The 17,200-nt window shown below is 39.7% G+C and overlaps 1 long non-coding RNA gene across 6 annotated transcripts in view; it reads right to left on the reverse strand.

Moving 5' to 3' along the window:
• The window catches only part of LOC131925793 (uncharacterized), a 232,711-nt gene that overhangs the window by 38,598 nt on the left and 176,913 nt on the right, over window positions 1-17,200 (reverse strand). The window contains exon 5 of one of the 6 annotated variants that reach the window (XR_009383344.1): window positions 3,714-3,848. The exons of the other annotated variants lie outside the window; for them this stretch is intronic. This is a non-coding gene — a long non-coding RNA (uncharacterized LOC131925793). The remainder of the gene's footprint in view (window positions 1-3,713; window positions 3,849-17,200) is intronic. 6 annotated transcript variants of the gene reach the window in all.

Genomic DNA, 17,200 nt, shown 5'->3' on the forward strand with positions numbered 1-17,200 from the left:
GACAGAAAAACACAAAGGATGAAAGGTTTTGTGGTAATCACCATTGCCACTTTGTTGTTATCTAAAGTGTGGATGTCTACTTTTATACATCTGTGATATTCAAGACTTACTTGTGATGTGAGTCAGAAGTTCATTCTTACTATCAAATTTTGGTCCAGGAGTTCTAAAAGATATTCGGTGTATCACTTGGGTACTAAAATACTTCTCTCCTCTGACTGTATAACAGTAACCCCAAGATGGTGATCAGGAGATGGACCCCATTAAAATGTGGACCCCTTTAAATCTCCTATCCCTTCCTGTCATGTAGTGTATAGAAACAGACATACAATACTCTGCTCCTCCAACCCAAAGAACTCCACCAGGCACTTTGCTTCCCTCTTCATGCTGGGAATTGAAGCTTCAGTAATCTGATCTTTATTTGAGAAAGGCATATAATTCTCATTCAAGCTACAAACAGCAGACATTTTAGGATCACGTTGGCAGCATTTATTAAAATATAGGCTGGGATTTTTTGAATCTATAGATTGAATTGGGGGGATTGATCTCTTAGCAATATTGAGTCTTCAGATCTATTAACAGTCTCTAATTGTCCGGGGCACACACTTAACAGAGCCTCCAACCAGCATCTGCTTCCTGTTCATATGGTTCTGTAAACATACATCAATATAGTGAACAAATGAGGTATTCTGCCCAGACTTCCAGATGGTCTCTATCTCTTCATACTATATTTTAACAAAGGGCAGAGGAGTTAACACAGCCCTGGAGCAAACTCATAATGTATCTTGTTGTCTGTTTTAAATAAATGGAAACCTATACATTTTCTCTCTTTCTGAAGATGGAAAAATGTATTTTCTAGATCAGTGGTTATATGCCATTTATCTGGTGCCATGTGCTGTGGTTTGAATGTAAAACGCCCCTCACAGGCTCATGTGTTTGAACACTTGTTCCCCAGCTCGTGGTGATGTTTTAGGGGGTTGAGGATCCTTTAGGACCTGAAGTCTTGCTGGAGGAAGTAGAACAGTGGGAGTGGGCCTTGAGGTTTTACAGACATTCTCCAGTTCCTGCCTGTTGTTTCCTGACTATGGACATAATGTGACCAGTTGCTTCATGCTGCTGTAGCCATGCCCGCCCCACCATGATGGACTATACACCCCTTCTCAAACTGTGAACCAAAATACACCCTTTCCTTTAGTCTGCTTCTTGTTGGGGATTTGGTCTCAACAATGAGAAAAGTCACTAACACACCGTATTAATCTTCTCTAGCAAAGACATCATGTCTGCCTTGGTCATGATGAACAGTGATATGGAAGTGTAAGCCAAATAAACCCTTTCATTCCCAACTTGCTTTTTGGTCATGCTGTTTGATCACAGCAACAGAAACCCTAAGACACTACTTCCTGCTAGTAAATGCTGGTGCATCCTGCCATTTCACTAGTCCTCTTCCTAATCAACCCAGGTATATGGGAATTCAATGTGGCCAGACTATGTTCTGAATGGTCACTGTAACTCCTTCCATACTTTAATAAGATATTATGATTAATACTGGGGTATAATAACAATGAGATAACAACATCTAAATAGTAACTATGTGTGTATCATGTACTTACTAAAAAAAAATCATGCATGTTAAGTTTACCTCCTCTTACTTTATTAACATAAAGGGGAGACAGGGACAGAACTTGGGGTGGAGAGGGTAACTATATTTTCATTATCACTAAGCAAGGCAAGAGGACTACTGAGCAGGGAGAAATGGGTGTCTTAAGGCTTACAAGCTTCAATAGTACCTAGGAATACAATTTTCAGGTGCATCAACCTATGCCATATACCCCAACAAGGTGCTGACCATGACACGTAGACTTTCAGGGGTAGAAGTATAACCTTATTTGGTGTATACCTCTTCTTATCATCATATCCTAGGCCTGGTCCTCATAAGTGAGGCAAATCAGGCCTTCCAACACTCACACTTGATTTTTTTTGTGATTTTTAATTCTTTAGTAAAAATTCTTAAGACTATATGTTTTTCCTTTCCTTAAGCAATAGCTAAAGAGTATAACATTTGCTGCTGCATATAGATGTAAATAAACATAGTAACTTTAGTTCATGGACAAATTTGAAAAGCTTACTAATCTTTTAGTGAATGTGAATATGGTACAGAATAAAGACCAAAGTTTTCTAGTGAATATTCCAGAAAATACTGAATCTTCATGAAAACATATTGCTATTCTTGTTAATATAAACTTTAAAAGATAACTTGAAATCAAGAAGAATATCTATTATTAGCATACAAGACCTGTCTGAAAATCCTCAGTGAGGCATCTGATTTACTGTGACTTTATATTTACTTCCCACATGTTCTTTTGGTTTCTTAAGCCCAACCACTTTTTGATACTCCTATTTTTGTAAAATTATAACATGTTATCCCTCCCATCTGACCTATCTCTGATTATTCATTTAACACCACACTTGTCTCTTAACAGCCAATTGATAATTCTGTTTCTGTTATCTTTCCCCAAAGCAGTCAAACCAGCATGACAATAACCTCCAAATTCTTCCTTTTAGTTGCAATGCATACATGTTTTTAAAAACCTGGGACAGGTCACCCGCTTAGGCACCCGGCATTATTTCTCTGGATTACCATTTAACTAGGTTTGTAAATACACTTGTCTTGATTTTCAAAGGTTGTTGTATTTTTTAAAAAACTTACTCATTTTTATTCTTATGTGTATGTGTGTTTGATGCCCACAGAAACTAGAAGAGGGCATCAGATCCCCTGCAACAGGAATTACAAATGATGGTAAGCCACCATGTGGGTGCTGGGAACTAAACATGGTCCTCCACATAAGCAATGAATGCTCTTAATCGCTGAGTCATCATCCAGCCTTGGTTGCATTTATTTTTCTTTAATGTCATATTTTCAGAGTTCATGGACATAGCACAAATTTTTCTATTTACAATCTGCCTTTTAATAGGTAAATATATTCCCTCAAAGTTATTATGAGTTCCCTGTTATTTGTTCTCGTCTCCATGATCTTATTTGATAGCCTCCATCTGTCTGTTTCACTTTTATCAGTTTGGCCACATTTACTTTGCCCCTTTCTTCTTGCTAATTGAGAAGTTAATTTCCATTTCTGTTTTCCTTTCTCTACAAGTAGTATTTATATTTATAATTTTAATGCACACAATTAACTAAGCTAAAACTAGCCAGCTTCTCTCCTGTATTATTGAACCAAAAGGAGTTCACAGTGACTTTTCTCTGAGCCTCCTTCATCTGACAGTTGGTGTTCTTGCTTCATGGTTTGCTCTGCTTTGACACACTGACCTGTGTGCCTCATGTGTTTGCCAATCCACCATGATGGCAAAGACTTGCTCTTCCCATCTTGCTTCCAAATTCAGCCACATCATGTTCTTTACTATCTAAATCAGCACCCAGCACTACAAAGATGTTTCCCATTTCTCCTTGATTCATCAGTGACTAGAAGAATCCCCTGATTAAACTTCTCTCCTTCATCCTTGAAACTGCATAACACTTAGAAAATTCATATCATTCATTCACTCAGGTCATCATTCACTTAAATCATTCATCCATTTATTAGTTGTTCCTTGGACATCTACCTAAGGCTGATACTAACTTTGGAGTTAGGAAAACTCACTTCTGTGCATCTAGAAAAATATTTATTATGTAATATAAAATGTAGGAAAGGGGCACACTTTACCTGGGGCTTTTGCAGTTATTCATTTTGGTTAAACATTCCTGGGAATAAATGTTCTCCTGAAACAGGGCAGACTGATGAAGGCACTGTAGCCACTCTGTCAGCAATGACAACAGAGTTTTGATTCTAGCAGCAGGCCTTAGGGAAAGAAAACCCATACAATGAAATTCAAAATGAAATTGAAAACTTACTGCAAGCCATGTCCTCTGCCTTCCTTTTAACCTGCCCTATCCTCACTCCTGGTGGAACACACCAGACCTTTCAACATAGCTTACCCTCTCTCATCTCTCCATCCCCTGCCTTTCTCAGGGCTCCACTAGGAACACTGACATGACCCACAGCTCCTCAGGAATCCATATTTGATCTCTTGTAAACTGGACTAAGATGCTGTTTATTCTGATTTTCTTTTTTTATTCTGGTTATTTTTCTTTTCTTTCTTTGTTCTTTGTTTGTTTTGTTTCTGTTTTTTTTGAGATGGGTTTTTTTGTGTGTGTGTGTGTGTAGCTCTGGCTCTCCTGGAACTTACTTTGTATACCAGACTGAGAAATTCACCTGCCTCTGCCTCCTGAGTGCTGGGATTAAAGGCATGTGCCAACCACTGCCCAGCTTATTCTGATTTTCTTACTCATCTCTCTCCCTGGCATTCTCAGCCACTGAGTAAGCATATAGGAAATCATTGTGTCTTCAGTAATAATCTAGGCTGTAAGATGAATCTTAAATGGTCTTACTAATAAAAAAATAAGTAAAAAATAAACCCAGAGCCAGATATTGGGATGAAAACTGAGAAATGAGAGAAGCAGAAAGAAATCATTCACGTTTTTTACCGCAAGAAAATCATCAGCCAAAAAGAGAGCTACTTCCTGTATACTCATGCCTATATACCTTTCTGTGCCCTGCCAAATTATTTCCTCTCTCTGCCCAGCTACATCAATTTCCTCTTTCCACCCAGCTCTATCACTTCCTGTCTGTCTGTACAGACCTCCAGACCTCTATGGTTAACTAGCACTGGGATTAAAGGCATGTGCCACTACACCTGGCTCTGTTCCCGGTGTGGTCTTGAACTCACAGAGATCCGGATGAATCTCTGCCTCCCAAATGCTAGGATTAAAGGTGTGTGCTACCACTGCCTGGCCTCTATATTTAATATAGTGACTGGCTTTTTCCTCTGATCTCCATGCAAGCTTTATTTATTAGAGCACAAATAAAATATCACACTAGGCTTCTCTAGGAGATGAGTGAAACAACAGAAAAATGGAGGCAGCATCCCAGGGCCTCCTCTTTACACACCTTTCTCCAGAAGTACTTGACCTTTCCCAGCTCTGAAACTGGCCCTTGAGCTCCCTGGAGCTTCCTGTCAAGTCTCAGTGGACTGGCTTCCATTTTTCAAGTTCTGCTTCAGCTGAGGATTTAGGCACTGCCTCCCAAGGGATTGCTTTCCCTAGCCCTCTGACACTTTTGTCTCATTGGCAAAGCCCCGTAATCGGAGCTTCTTGGGTCCCAAATTCCATACACATGGCCCCTTATTCCACAAAGACTTCTTCTTTTCTCTACTAAACAAGTCTATAACTGAACTCTCACTTCGCCATCCCCAGGACAGGGTCAAAGGCTCATTCAGGTTCCTTCTGGCCTCTGACAGACTTGGAGTTCTTTTTGAGTAGTGCTGATCCAGATGGCCTAAGGAGCTGATCAAGTAAATGACAGCCATGTGTCAAATTATTTGAAGAATTGTACATTTAAAACTGTGAAATGAAAAGTCACCATAGCCCTTCTTCTGTATATTAAATCATGTTGTGATTAACGATAATCACAACAGCTAAACATTAATGATCCGTGTGCCAGGCACTTGCTAAATGCTTACATTGTGCTATCTAAGTCCACCCCTTAGAAAAGTCTTGGGCAATAATTGTTATTAAGCTCCTCTGAAGAAAAATCATGCCTTTTTAACAACTGAGGGAAAGGGGCTTGAAGAAGTAAATTACCAACCAAAATTCCCTATCCTTTCCCAGTAAATGAAGAAGTTGGAGTTTGAGCCCCATGGCCTGGATTTATAACTACCTTCAGAAAAGACAACTGATACTCTTTCAGGCCAGGCCTCGTCTAGTACCAGAGTCCACACAATTAGTGACACATAGTCATTTCTGTCAATAAGCACACACCAAAGACAAATGTGAGCTTCAAGGTTTTCAAAGTGTCTGACAGCAGAGGTTGAATGAGCAAAGGCAAGGGTTGTTCTCCCGTGGAGATCCTGTGGGGTCTACAGGGTGCTCCTGTCCCAGGACAAAAGATTCAGCTGCAGGCATGGGGGCAGCAATGTGGAGCTGGTGAGGGTGAGAAGTGTGGTTGGGCAGGTCTTTTCTAGATACATAATACAGATCTAGAACATCCTGACCTGTGTCCCACGGAGGACAGAGCTTCCAACAACTTGGAGATAATGCAATTAAGTCCTGGTATACCTTCCTTGTTCTGAGGCAACTCTGGCTTCTGTGGGAGAGAAGTTCCATACTGTGTTAAGGTTATGGAGTCAGGAAGATTGCTGGGCTCCTTATGTTTTATGGAAGATTGGTTGACCTTAGACGAGATGTGAAACAAAATGAAAATAGGAAGATCTTTCACTCAGAAAACTGTATATTATAAAGACAGTTGCTAAGGGTATTCAGTCAAGAGGACAGAGGCTACCATTCATGCAATTTAAGGATTAATAGGAGGTGTGGGTATGTAATATAATAGCATAGGAGTGCAGAGGAAGAGAGCAGCACTCAGGGAGCTGCAGAATGGGTTCAACATCCAACTGTCACTGTCAAACAAGGCTTAATTTCTTTGGGCTTTATTTTCCTTATCAGCAAAATGAGAGCTTTGGATTATATCCAAGTTCTCAGTTTTAAAATAAAGTGACAGAAAATGCAATCATTTTATGATACCACTAATTTAATAATAGGGCTTGATTTATAAAGTTCAGCACAGAAATGTAGGCTAACTTCTCTGTGAACACCCACTTTCTATTTCTTAATATTAAGAATTTTTATCTGAAATGTCTGAGATAAAATTTCAAAACAGTGTGAAGATAATTTTAAAGAAAAATTAAATCATGGCCTATGCAGAAAAATGATGCAACTGGAGTCATCATGCTAAACAAAAGAATCCAGGCTCAGAAAGACAAAGCCACGTTTCCTCTGATACAATTAACCTAGATTTAAAATCATATAGACATATATATTTATGTATTTTGATAATACAACCACTCCTCCAAGATTCATCTACATAAGTCTTACCCATTAAACTTTATGTTCCCTCTTTCTCTCCGTTTTAAATACATAGAGTCCATACTGGTCATAATTTATGAGCTTGGTATACATGTTTATATATGTGTTTTAGGCAACAAAACTAGAAAAAGTGATCATGAAAGGAGAGTTAAAGATCCTAAAGAAAGTGTAAAATATAGTAATAGATTATATAGAAGGCAAGACTATCTAGGGGAAGAATGGAAACCAGCTGGAGATGGGGGAAGGCAAAGAGGAAAAAGATGGGTTAGGGGAATGAATAAGAACAAAGTATAACGACACATATGCATGAAAATGCTGATTAGATGAGATCAGGCATTGTCAGGCTACTAAAGGAGAAAAATGGCTGTGAATCATATCCAACTGTGAACCCTAGCACACTACAAGCTATAGTAATGACTGTACCTTCAAGATATGCCTTCTGATGCAACAGTGGCACAAATATTATAAAGGCAACCAATCACTTATGATTGAATTTATGGCCCACTCCATAAGAGGAGGTACAACCCATACCTTGCACTATAGCTAGATAGGTCATAGGCCCACTACTATTATTAGCATAGCATTAAAATGACATTTTGCTATACCCATAGATCAGTGAATCTCTCAACCCTCATCAGAGAAGATACTTATTTCAGTAGACAGTTAACACAGAGACCCACAACTGATTACCATGCAGAGAATGAGACAATAGTGTACTCAGCCCTAAATAGAATATGGATATAGAAGGCATGTCATATATACATATCACTCTGTGATTGACTACACTCCAGGACAGGCCTGACACCCAAGAGTATTTGGCCAACACAGATTGGACTCTATAGCATTAAAAAGAGAGAGAAGCATAAAGTTCAGTGGAGGGTATGTGGATAAACCTGGGTGGAGTTGGGGGGAAGTGAAGAATACAATCAAAATATATCAAATTTTCAGAGAATAAAAAAATTACAAAAAACAAACAAACAAACAAAAAAAGCTGGGCAGTGGTGGTGCACACCTTTAATCCCAGCACTCAGGAGGCAGAGCCAGGCAGATCTCTGTGAGTTCGAGGCCAGCGTGGGCTCTAGAGTGAGTTCCAGGAAAGGTGCAAAGCTACACAGAGAAACCCTATCTTAAAAAACAAACAAACAAACAAAATGACATGATAAAATTCATTACTTTGTTTGCTATCCTTAAAAGTTTTTAAAGAAACTAAAATTTCCATGTTTAGGATAGTCATTAGGAAGGTTTTCCTATATCCTTTCTTCTTATAACAGAGACACATAATAGTATTTTGTGATCTTTGTAGGTATCTGAGATCATTCCTAGAGAAATCAAGGTTCCAACAGGTGAAGTAGCATTAGCAGGGACTTGTGGAACCTCCCTAGGATTTCCACCATGTCTGGAATTTACTCTAGTTAAAGGTCCCAGGAGGCAAGACCTTAGAAAGCTAACTGGTACCAAATTGTATTTATTGAGTCTAGTGATTTCCTTTGTAATTTTCTGATTTGATAATGTATATTAAATTAAGATATAAAAACAGTTGGATGAAGAAGAAAAAAGGAGGAAAAACAGTAATATGGTGCTGCTTTTAGGAAAGGAAAAGGTGTCAACAGTTCATTTAAAAAAGCATTCAAAAAGTAAAGTGAAATGATACAGAGAAAGTATAATACAGGATACTAGGCTTTATGCTGAGTCATCATTAGGACCCCCACTGAGTCACTAGGTCACTGACTCATCATTGGTTGTTTGCTAAGTCATTAGTTGATGGTTTTCTGAGTCATTTGATAGTTTGCCAAATCACCTTTCAGAATTTTGCTAAGTCATCCTTTTTCATTTTGTTGGGACATCATTGGACTTCCTGAGTATTCATTTTGCTTTTCTATGCAATAGAAATGTTCTGAGTAATTGATAGGTATTGTGGTGTGGCACTACTAGGCATTCTGCTGAATCAATACTTCTCTGGCCTTGGCTGCTTCCTTTAAAATTCTCTTCCCATGGCTTGGGATGCCTTGGAATGACCTTTATCATTTACTTGAGAGAAAAAAGCCATAAGACTATCTTGGATGAAATACCTCAGTTCATTGTTGGTTTAATGTGGTCATGCTGGAGTGAGCTATCTGATTTCTGCTTCCTCTAGCTTACAATTCTATAGCCTTGCAGTGAAGATTCCAAGAAAACAGGATCACTTAAAATCTATACTCAAATATGATGAAAACCAAGTCCAGACAATGTATTACAAGTCATCAGGACCATAAACTTGGCTTGACTTCTCCATTCATGGTGTTTCTTCTGTCACCACGGGTGAGCTCAGGTTCTGAAGGGTATGGACCTCTGACTGTATACAAGCTACCTCACTGACATTATTGAATTCCTAACTTCCTTCATATTTGGACACATGCTCTCAAAGAATTTGTGATAGGTTGAGAGTCTGGCTCTCAGAATTCCAAGTGGCAGTTTCCCAACTCACCCCCAGCAGCATAATTGCTGCTTCTGAGCAAAGCTATGAGGTAGGACTAGACTTCTGGTCCTAGACAATGACCACAAGAAATGGTTTTCTTGCTTCAATTTTGTTATCTGTCTAATGGGGATAACAATTAGATCTACATTAGTGTTGCTAACAGCAATGAATGAGTTCATAAACTGTAAAGTGTTAGAACATCTGGCATGTAACATTAATAAGAGACAGTGAACTTACAGATCTCTTGTCTTTATTTTATGCAGGTACAGCTATGCATTACAAAACATAGGGTAACCACTAAAAGCATTTTTAATGGCATAAATAATAAACTAACTGAGGAAGTAAAATGGAATTAAAAAATGATCAATGTGAAGCTGGAAAAGAGGTTTTAAAAATAGAGAACACATAGAAGCAACAATAACAACCAAACCCAAGCAAAATGGCATATCAATAATCATCAACTGTCAGGCATGGTGGCACACACCTTTAATCCCAGCACTTGGGATGCAGAGGCAGGTGGTTTCCTGTGAGTTTGAGGCCAGCCTGGTCTATAGAGTGAGTTCTGGGACAGCTATATAATAGATAGAGCCTGTCTTAAAAAAAAATCAACCATATCAATAACCACATTAAATATGAATGCTTGAATGCATCAATTGAACAGCAAGACTGGCAGTTTGAATAAAAAAGCAATCCTCAACTATATACTCCCATCAAGAAATCAATTTTAGATCAATTTTAAAGATAAATGTAGATTAAAAGTTAACAAAAGGAAAAAAAACCACGTGATCCTGACACAAACCCCTAAAAGCCAAGTAAATACATTGACATCAAGCAAAGCAAAGACTTCAGAAAAAAAGGAAGAGTGGGGATAAAGAGAGACATTATATATGGATAAAGAAAACATAATTCTAAATGCACATGATCTTAATATCAGGAAGTAAACCCACAAGAACCCAATGGGCAGACTCACTACTACAGCTGACTAGAGGGGACACTCTCACCCATCTCGGTCACTGACAGAGCATTCAGAGAGAGAACCGCAAGAACAAGGGGTGATGTTATTGATCAATTAGGCCTTCTTGATGCTGATAAAACATTTATCACCAAAGAGCAAAATACACTTTCATTTTTATACATGTAATATTCTCCAAGCAAGATCATATTTGAGCCATCAAATATATCTCCACAAACTCAAGAGAATAAAAATTGCAGCAAGTGCTACAATTCTCAGACCATAGCAGAATTAAGCTAGAAGTGAACAATAGGACGAGGCAGACTCATAACTGCAGCCAGAGACATTCTTACCCCTATATGGTTGATATGTTGTGTACCCCAATAAACTTATCTGGGGATCAGAGAACAGAACAGTCACTATATTAAACATAGGTTTAGGCAGTGTTAGCACACACCTTTAATCCTAGTATTCAGGAGGCAGAGATCCGTCTGGATATCTGTGAGTTCAAAGCCACACTGGAAATAGTCAGGCATGGTGACACATCCCTTTAATCCCAGGAAGTAATGGCAGGAAGCAGAAAGGTATATAAGGCGTGAGGACCAGGAACTAGAGCCTTCTTTAAGCTTTTAGGCTTTTAGCAGCAGTTCAGCTGAGATCCATTGGAGTGAGGACTCAGAGGCTTCCAGTTTGAGGAAACAAGATCAGCTGAGGAATTGGCAAGGTGAGGTTGGAGGTGGCTTGTTCTGTTTCTCTGATCTTTCAGTGTTCACCTCAATACCTGGGTCCAGGTTTGTTTTTATTAATAAGACCTTTTAAGATTCATGCTACACCCCTATCTGTCATTTGGTAGTCTGCAAACTCTTGTGAATGAACTTCACAGTCACAAATAACCTATGGTCAAAGAAGGAAAGAAAAAGAAAAAAACTTCTAAAATTATTCTGAGGTGAATAAAAGCGAGCATATAATGCCTCCAAGTGTGGGGGATATTTCCAGAGTAGCAATTACATGGACATGAGTGGTAGTAGTACAAAGTATCTTCCACAAGAAGAAGGAGGGCTGACAAGATGGCTTATGAGGGAAAGGCACCAGCTGCCAAGCCTGGCAACCTGAGTCTGAGAGTAGGATCTGAACAGTAGAAGAAGAAACTTGACTCTCATAAATTGTTCACTGACCTCCACAAATGCTATGCCATGCCCAAGACCCACACCCAGTCACCAAATAAGTAAATGTCATAAAAATATTTTAAAAGAACTGAAAAAAGTTCAAATCACTGGCATAACTTTTACCTTAAACTGGGGGAGTGGCTCAAACCAAGCCTAAGGTAAGCTAGCAAAAATATATAATAAAAATAAGGCCCTGAAACAATAAAATAAAGAATAAAAACCAGTAATCATTAATGAATGTAGAAAAATAACTCAACAAAATTCAACCTCCACTTATGGTAAAACTCTCTCAACAACAAGGAATAAAAGAAAAATTTCCTACCCAACAAGTGCTAATGGAACATCACACTGAATGAAGAAAAACTCACCACCTACCTAGGAAAAGCCTAGTCTCTCTCCCAACTATTTTCTGCAAGGCTTGGGCAGTATAATAAAGCAAGAAAAACTGTAAAAATGTACACACTGGAAAGAGAAAGGAAACCATGTATACTCGGCCAGTGAAATGCTCAGCAGATGTCTGACGTCCTGAGCTTGGTCCCTGGCACACTCAAGAGAAAACCAACTCCCACAAAGTGGTCTCTGACCTCCACACATAGCATGAGCACCATGAGCATACCTATACCCACCCCCCCACACAAAATAATTGTAATCTAAAATTTCAGTCAACTTTACATTAAGTGTCATTTTAAAAGTTGAAGTCATTCTTTTACAAAGAACTAAAACCACATGAGATGACTGAGAGATGGGGTGGTGAACTTGAATGCTTTGCTGATCATCTGGATATCCTTGGAAATATAGGCTCCTACTTAAAATAGGACATAAAAATTAAATCATGTGCATTTACAAGTATGATATTGACTAGGTAGAAATTTCCCAAAAGAATTCCTTAGAAATATTCTCAGACTAGTAAAGGAGCTTGACAAAGTCACAGACTGAAGTTAGCAATTTCAATTCAAAGATGAGTAAGAATGTTACTCTATCATGCCACAGTATATCTAAATTTTAAAAAACCATATATAGGATCTATATGTTACAAATTATAAAATACTGATGGAGTAGAAATGCTAAAAACTGTTTAAGCACGATCAATAGAAATAGCTTTGAAGGCTTGGTGGAAATGTTCTCCCCAGTTCAAGCTATGGATTCAACAAAAGCCTAGCACATATCTTTGTAAACATTGCCATAGTGATTCTAACACAAAGAGAGCAAAGGGACCAGGGAAGCCAAAATGATTCAGAAAGAAAACATGAAGGAAGAGGACACATTTTCCTTGACTCAAGACTTTTTGTAAAGCTACGGTACTCAGTACATCATAGTACAGAAAAATGATCGACACATAAATCAGGGGGTAGACAGAGAAAGGAAAGAGATGGCAAAAATAAAACACAGTGGGCTGACTGGGAAGGTACACATTCCATTGATAAAAGAATTACAGTGTCTTCAACAAGTACAGAATACTTGCAAATAAGCAAAAATAATGTCACCCTTCACCTCACATCATATGTGCCATCAACTCTAAATAGATTCTAAACATAAATATAAAACATGAAACTAAAAACTGTTAGGAAATATCAGGAAGAATCTGTGAAAACTTGTATTAGAGGAAGAAGCAGCTACACCATTAAAAGCATGGTTCTTAAGTGAGAAAGCTTAAAATTCACCAAAATTAGAAATGTATGAGAGCTACCTGAGCTGCATAGTGAAAGCAGAAAAAACCTGTCTCTAAAAAACCAAAACCAAAACAACAGCAAAAGCAAAGGTCAAAAAACAAGACAGTGAACATTTATAAAAGATTTGTTTTATTTTTAATTATATGTATGCATGTGTGTCTGTGTATGGGTATGTTTACAGGGACACAGGTAACCAAGCAGCCCAGAGGTGTTGGGTCTCTTGGAGATGGAGTTACAGGCCATCATGAGCTGCCTGATGTGGGTGCTGGAAACTGAACTGTGTCCTCTATAACACCAGTGCAGGCTCTTACTGCTGAGCCATCTCTCCAGCCCCACTGATCACTTTTTTTTTAAGCCATCTCTCCAGCCCCACTGATCACTTTTTTTTTTAACATGGCTACACCAAGTAGTAAAATCAACTATCACACTAGCATATAGCCACTGAGAATGGAAACAATTGCAACCTCTTTGGAAAAAAAGTTTTGAAGTTCCTAAAAATTAAATGCATACCTACCATACAATCCAACCACACTACTTCTAGTTATCAACCCCAAAGAAATGAAAACAGTGGACTACTACATAGCCATTAAGTAGGAACAAGCTATTGATTAACAAACCAGAGGATCACCCTTAAATGAATTTTGCAAAGTTTGAGAACTTCAATTCAAAATGTACCCCATGAAATGATTCTACGTACATACTACTCTAAGAAAGGAAAATGGAGCCTTGGCTTCTGGGGGTTTCATGATGAGGGAAACAGTTGCCTATAAAGAAGACAAGAACATTTTGGAGCTGATGGCACTAGTCTGCAAGAAACTGATGACAGATACATGAATATCTTCACCCAAAACCATCTACACCTTCATCAAAACCCATAACACTGTTCACCAGAAAGAATAAATATAATCACATTTAAAAATTTTTGCTTTTCAGGAAGCCCATTAGTATCAAATCATTATGCAAAAATAATTATTACATTACAAAGGAACCAGAAACAGTACTATCCAAGTGGAGAATACTAGAGATCAAGTCATCAGCCAGTGACCAAAGTTAACATTAGTATAGTAAGACCTATTTACATCCTACCTAAACCCTGGTATAACAAAATAACAAAACAGGTATGTGATCTCTCAGATACCCCTCCCAACATTAGAGTCATAAGACATAGTAAATCAAACACTTTGATATTGTTGTTGTTTTTGGCTCTTTATGGGGGGCCCACCACCCAGCTCCCAAATAAATCATACACAAAGGCTTATTCTTAATTATGAACACTCAGCCTTAGCATGGCTTGTTTCTTGCCAGCTTTCCTTAACTTAAATTACCCCATCTACCTTTTGCCTCTGGGTATTTCCTGTTCTCTTACTTCTGTGAATCTTACTCTTACTCTGTGGCTTGCTTTGTAGCTGGGTGGGTGGGTGGCTGACCCCTGAAGTCCTCCTCCTTCTCTCTCATTCCTCAATCTCCCCTCCAAGATTTCTCTTTCTATATATTCTCTCTGCCTGCCAGCCCTGCCTATCCTTTCTCCTGCCTTGCTATTGGCCATTCAGATCTTTATTAGACCATCAGGTGTTTTAGACAGGCACAGTAACACAGTTTCACAGAGTTAAACAAATGCGACATAAACAAACATAATGCACCTTAAAATAATATTGCCCAACACTCTGACATAAGGAATCAGTAAGATGGCCATAGCATCCCTCTGATTCTCTTCCCAAGATGTGTGCCTTCCACTTACTCAGGAGAAAAACTCAAGCAAATCCAAGTAGAGATCTTTCCTAAAAATAACTCATGGATGTTCTTCATAAATGTCAAGGCCATGAAAGACAAGGAAGGAAAACCAGAGAGACTCAAACAACTTGAAAGAGACTGAAACCAGCATGCAGAGTGGTACCTGGAATTATATCCTTAGATAGAGAAGAGAAACCAGCAGAAAAGTTGGCTACTCATATGTTCTTCTGGTTCCACTTTTGTGAGGAATCCCTTGCTAAAAGGGAAAATGGAGCTGCTTTTGTCTGTTGGTTTTTCCCATTGGTCCATGTATACATCACAGTTTCTGCATGCTGTCAGTCTAGCAGAACAATTGCCCCATATTCCTATGCACTGTAGTCCCCCAGGACACTTGCTCCTAAGCACAGCAGGTAACTGCCTTTCTTTTGTTTGAAACAAAGAGCTCTGAGCTCTAGCAAACTCCTTCCAGGAGCTGGAGATCCTCTTGTCTAAGATTAAAAAAGATTTTAAGTCACTCCTATCTGAACCCTCTCCTTGTTCCACTTCACTGCCCCCTCCTCCACTGACCCCCCCTTTCTGTTCCTCTACCAATGACCCCCTCTCCCTGTTCCTCCCCCACTGACACTCCCTCCCTGTTCCTCCCCCACTGACACCCCCTCCCTGTTCCTCCCCCACTGACATCTCCTCCCTGTTCCTCCCCCACTGACCCCCCTCCTTGTTCCTCCCCCACTGGCCCCCCTCCCTGTTCTTCCCAACACTGACATCCCCTCCTTGTTCCTCCCCCACTGGCCCCCCTCCCTGTTCCCCCCCAACTGACATCCCCTCCCTGTTCCTCCCCCACTGACCCCCCCTCCCTGTTCCTCCCCCACTGACATCCCCTCCCTGTTCCTCCCCCACTGACCCCCCTCCCTGTTCCTCCCCCACTGACCCCCCTCCCTGTTCCTCCCCCACTGACCCCCTCTCCCTCTTCCTCCCCCACTGCCCCCAGATGTATGTTTTATGTTATCTAACACCAGGGTCTAACCACCTCCAAAAGAATCCCAGCTCTGCCTAACAGACTAGGTAAACTTGGAGAAGTTATCCAGATGATGTGCATGTCTGGCAAATGAGATTGCTGACTCAGTCTGTTGCTAGGAATATTACATTAATGCACAGAACAGGTCTAACACAGCAGCTGCCCAATCATTCCCCCTGAGTTAGCTGCAGCTATCATCACAGGACACAGACTCAGCTTCTGTGCCCCCTGACCCCATCCCATAAACCCACTTGTTTGGTTTATGACATGTCTTCCTTATTTTTATATCCAGTGGTATATTTGGAAATATCACATCATTAAAAACATATGTCCTCCATGGACACCAGGATGACCGAGAAAGAACAGGTGAGCATTTAAGAGCAGAAATTATCTTTACTCTAAGTCTGTGAGTTCATGTGCATGGGATCATCAAAGAACAAAGCAAAACTCTCATCTCACCATTTTTGTTTTTGCATTAAAAATAGCTTTGCAGTTTAGAAGCACAATGATTTCTACAAATTTAGTATTGAGCATTGCTGTCCAGATACCTGCATCCTTAAATTTGTACCAGGGCCAGTCTAGAAGGCTGCCTGGATCAGTCTTCTTCCACCCATCATCCTTCAGTTTTCTGATGCAGCAACCCATCCTGGAGCTGGGTTACAACAACCAAGAGAAGATGTGAATCTTACTTCTGTGTATGCAATGCCCTGAAGCCCCTGACTGATGTATATAAAGTGCCCTGCAGTCTCTGACAGAAAGAAGCCATACAAATGCAAAGAATTCAGTGTGATCTTATCTGTGGAGTTAAGTTCAGGTCAGAACATCAGGCGGGATTTAAGCCATATCTCCCGCTCCCTTTCTATTGTGGATTAAAGTCAGTCCATTTTAATGTTCCTAAATGTAATTTTTTCTGGGGATAGCGAGACATGCGGCGCTGAGGATTTAATGCATTGTGTTGTCACAGGACTGATGATGTGGGCTCAATGCTGGATGTTCACAGAAAGCTGTAGGATGTTAAGTTCCTTCTATTGCTGTTCTAGCAATGTGATATAATTAAGGGAAGCAAGAGGGCATCTAAGCAAAATGGTAAGATGCTGGACAGCTTGAGAGAAGGGTCAGAGAAGGCTGAATTCACAGAATGGCTCCCCGGTGTGAAGCGTTATCAGGCCAGGATGGATGAGGAGGGGAAGACAGACTCAATCAGCAAGAGGATTGCTGAGTGTGGCTAACTGCTGGAGGGT

This window comes from Peromyscus eremicus, chromosome 15, assembly GCF_949786415.1.
Source record: "Peromyscus eremicus chromosome 15, PerEre_H2_v1, whole genome shotgun sequence".
NCBI lineage: Eukaryota > Metazoa > Chordata > Mammalia > Rodentia > Cricetidae > Peromyscus > Peromyscus eremicus.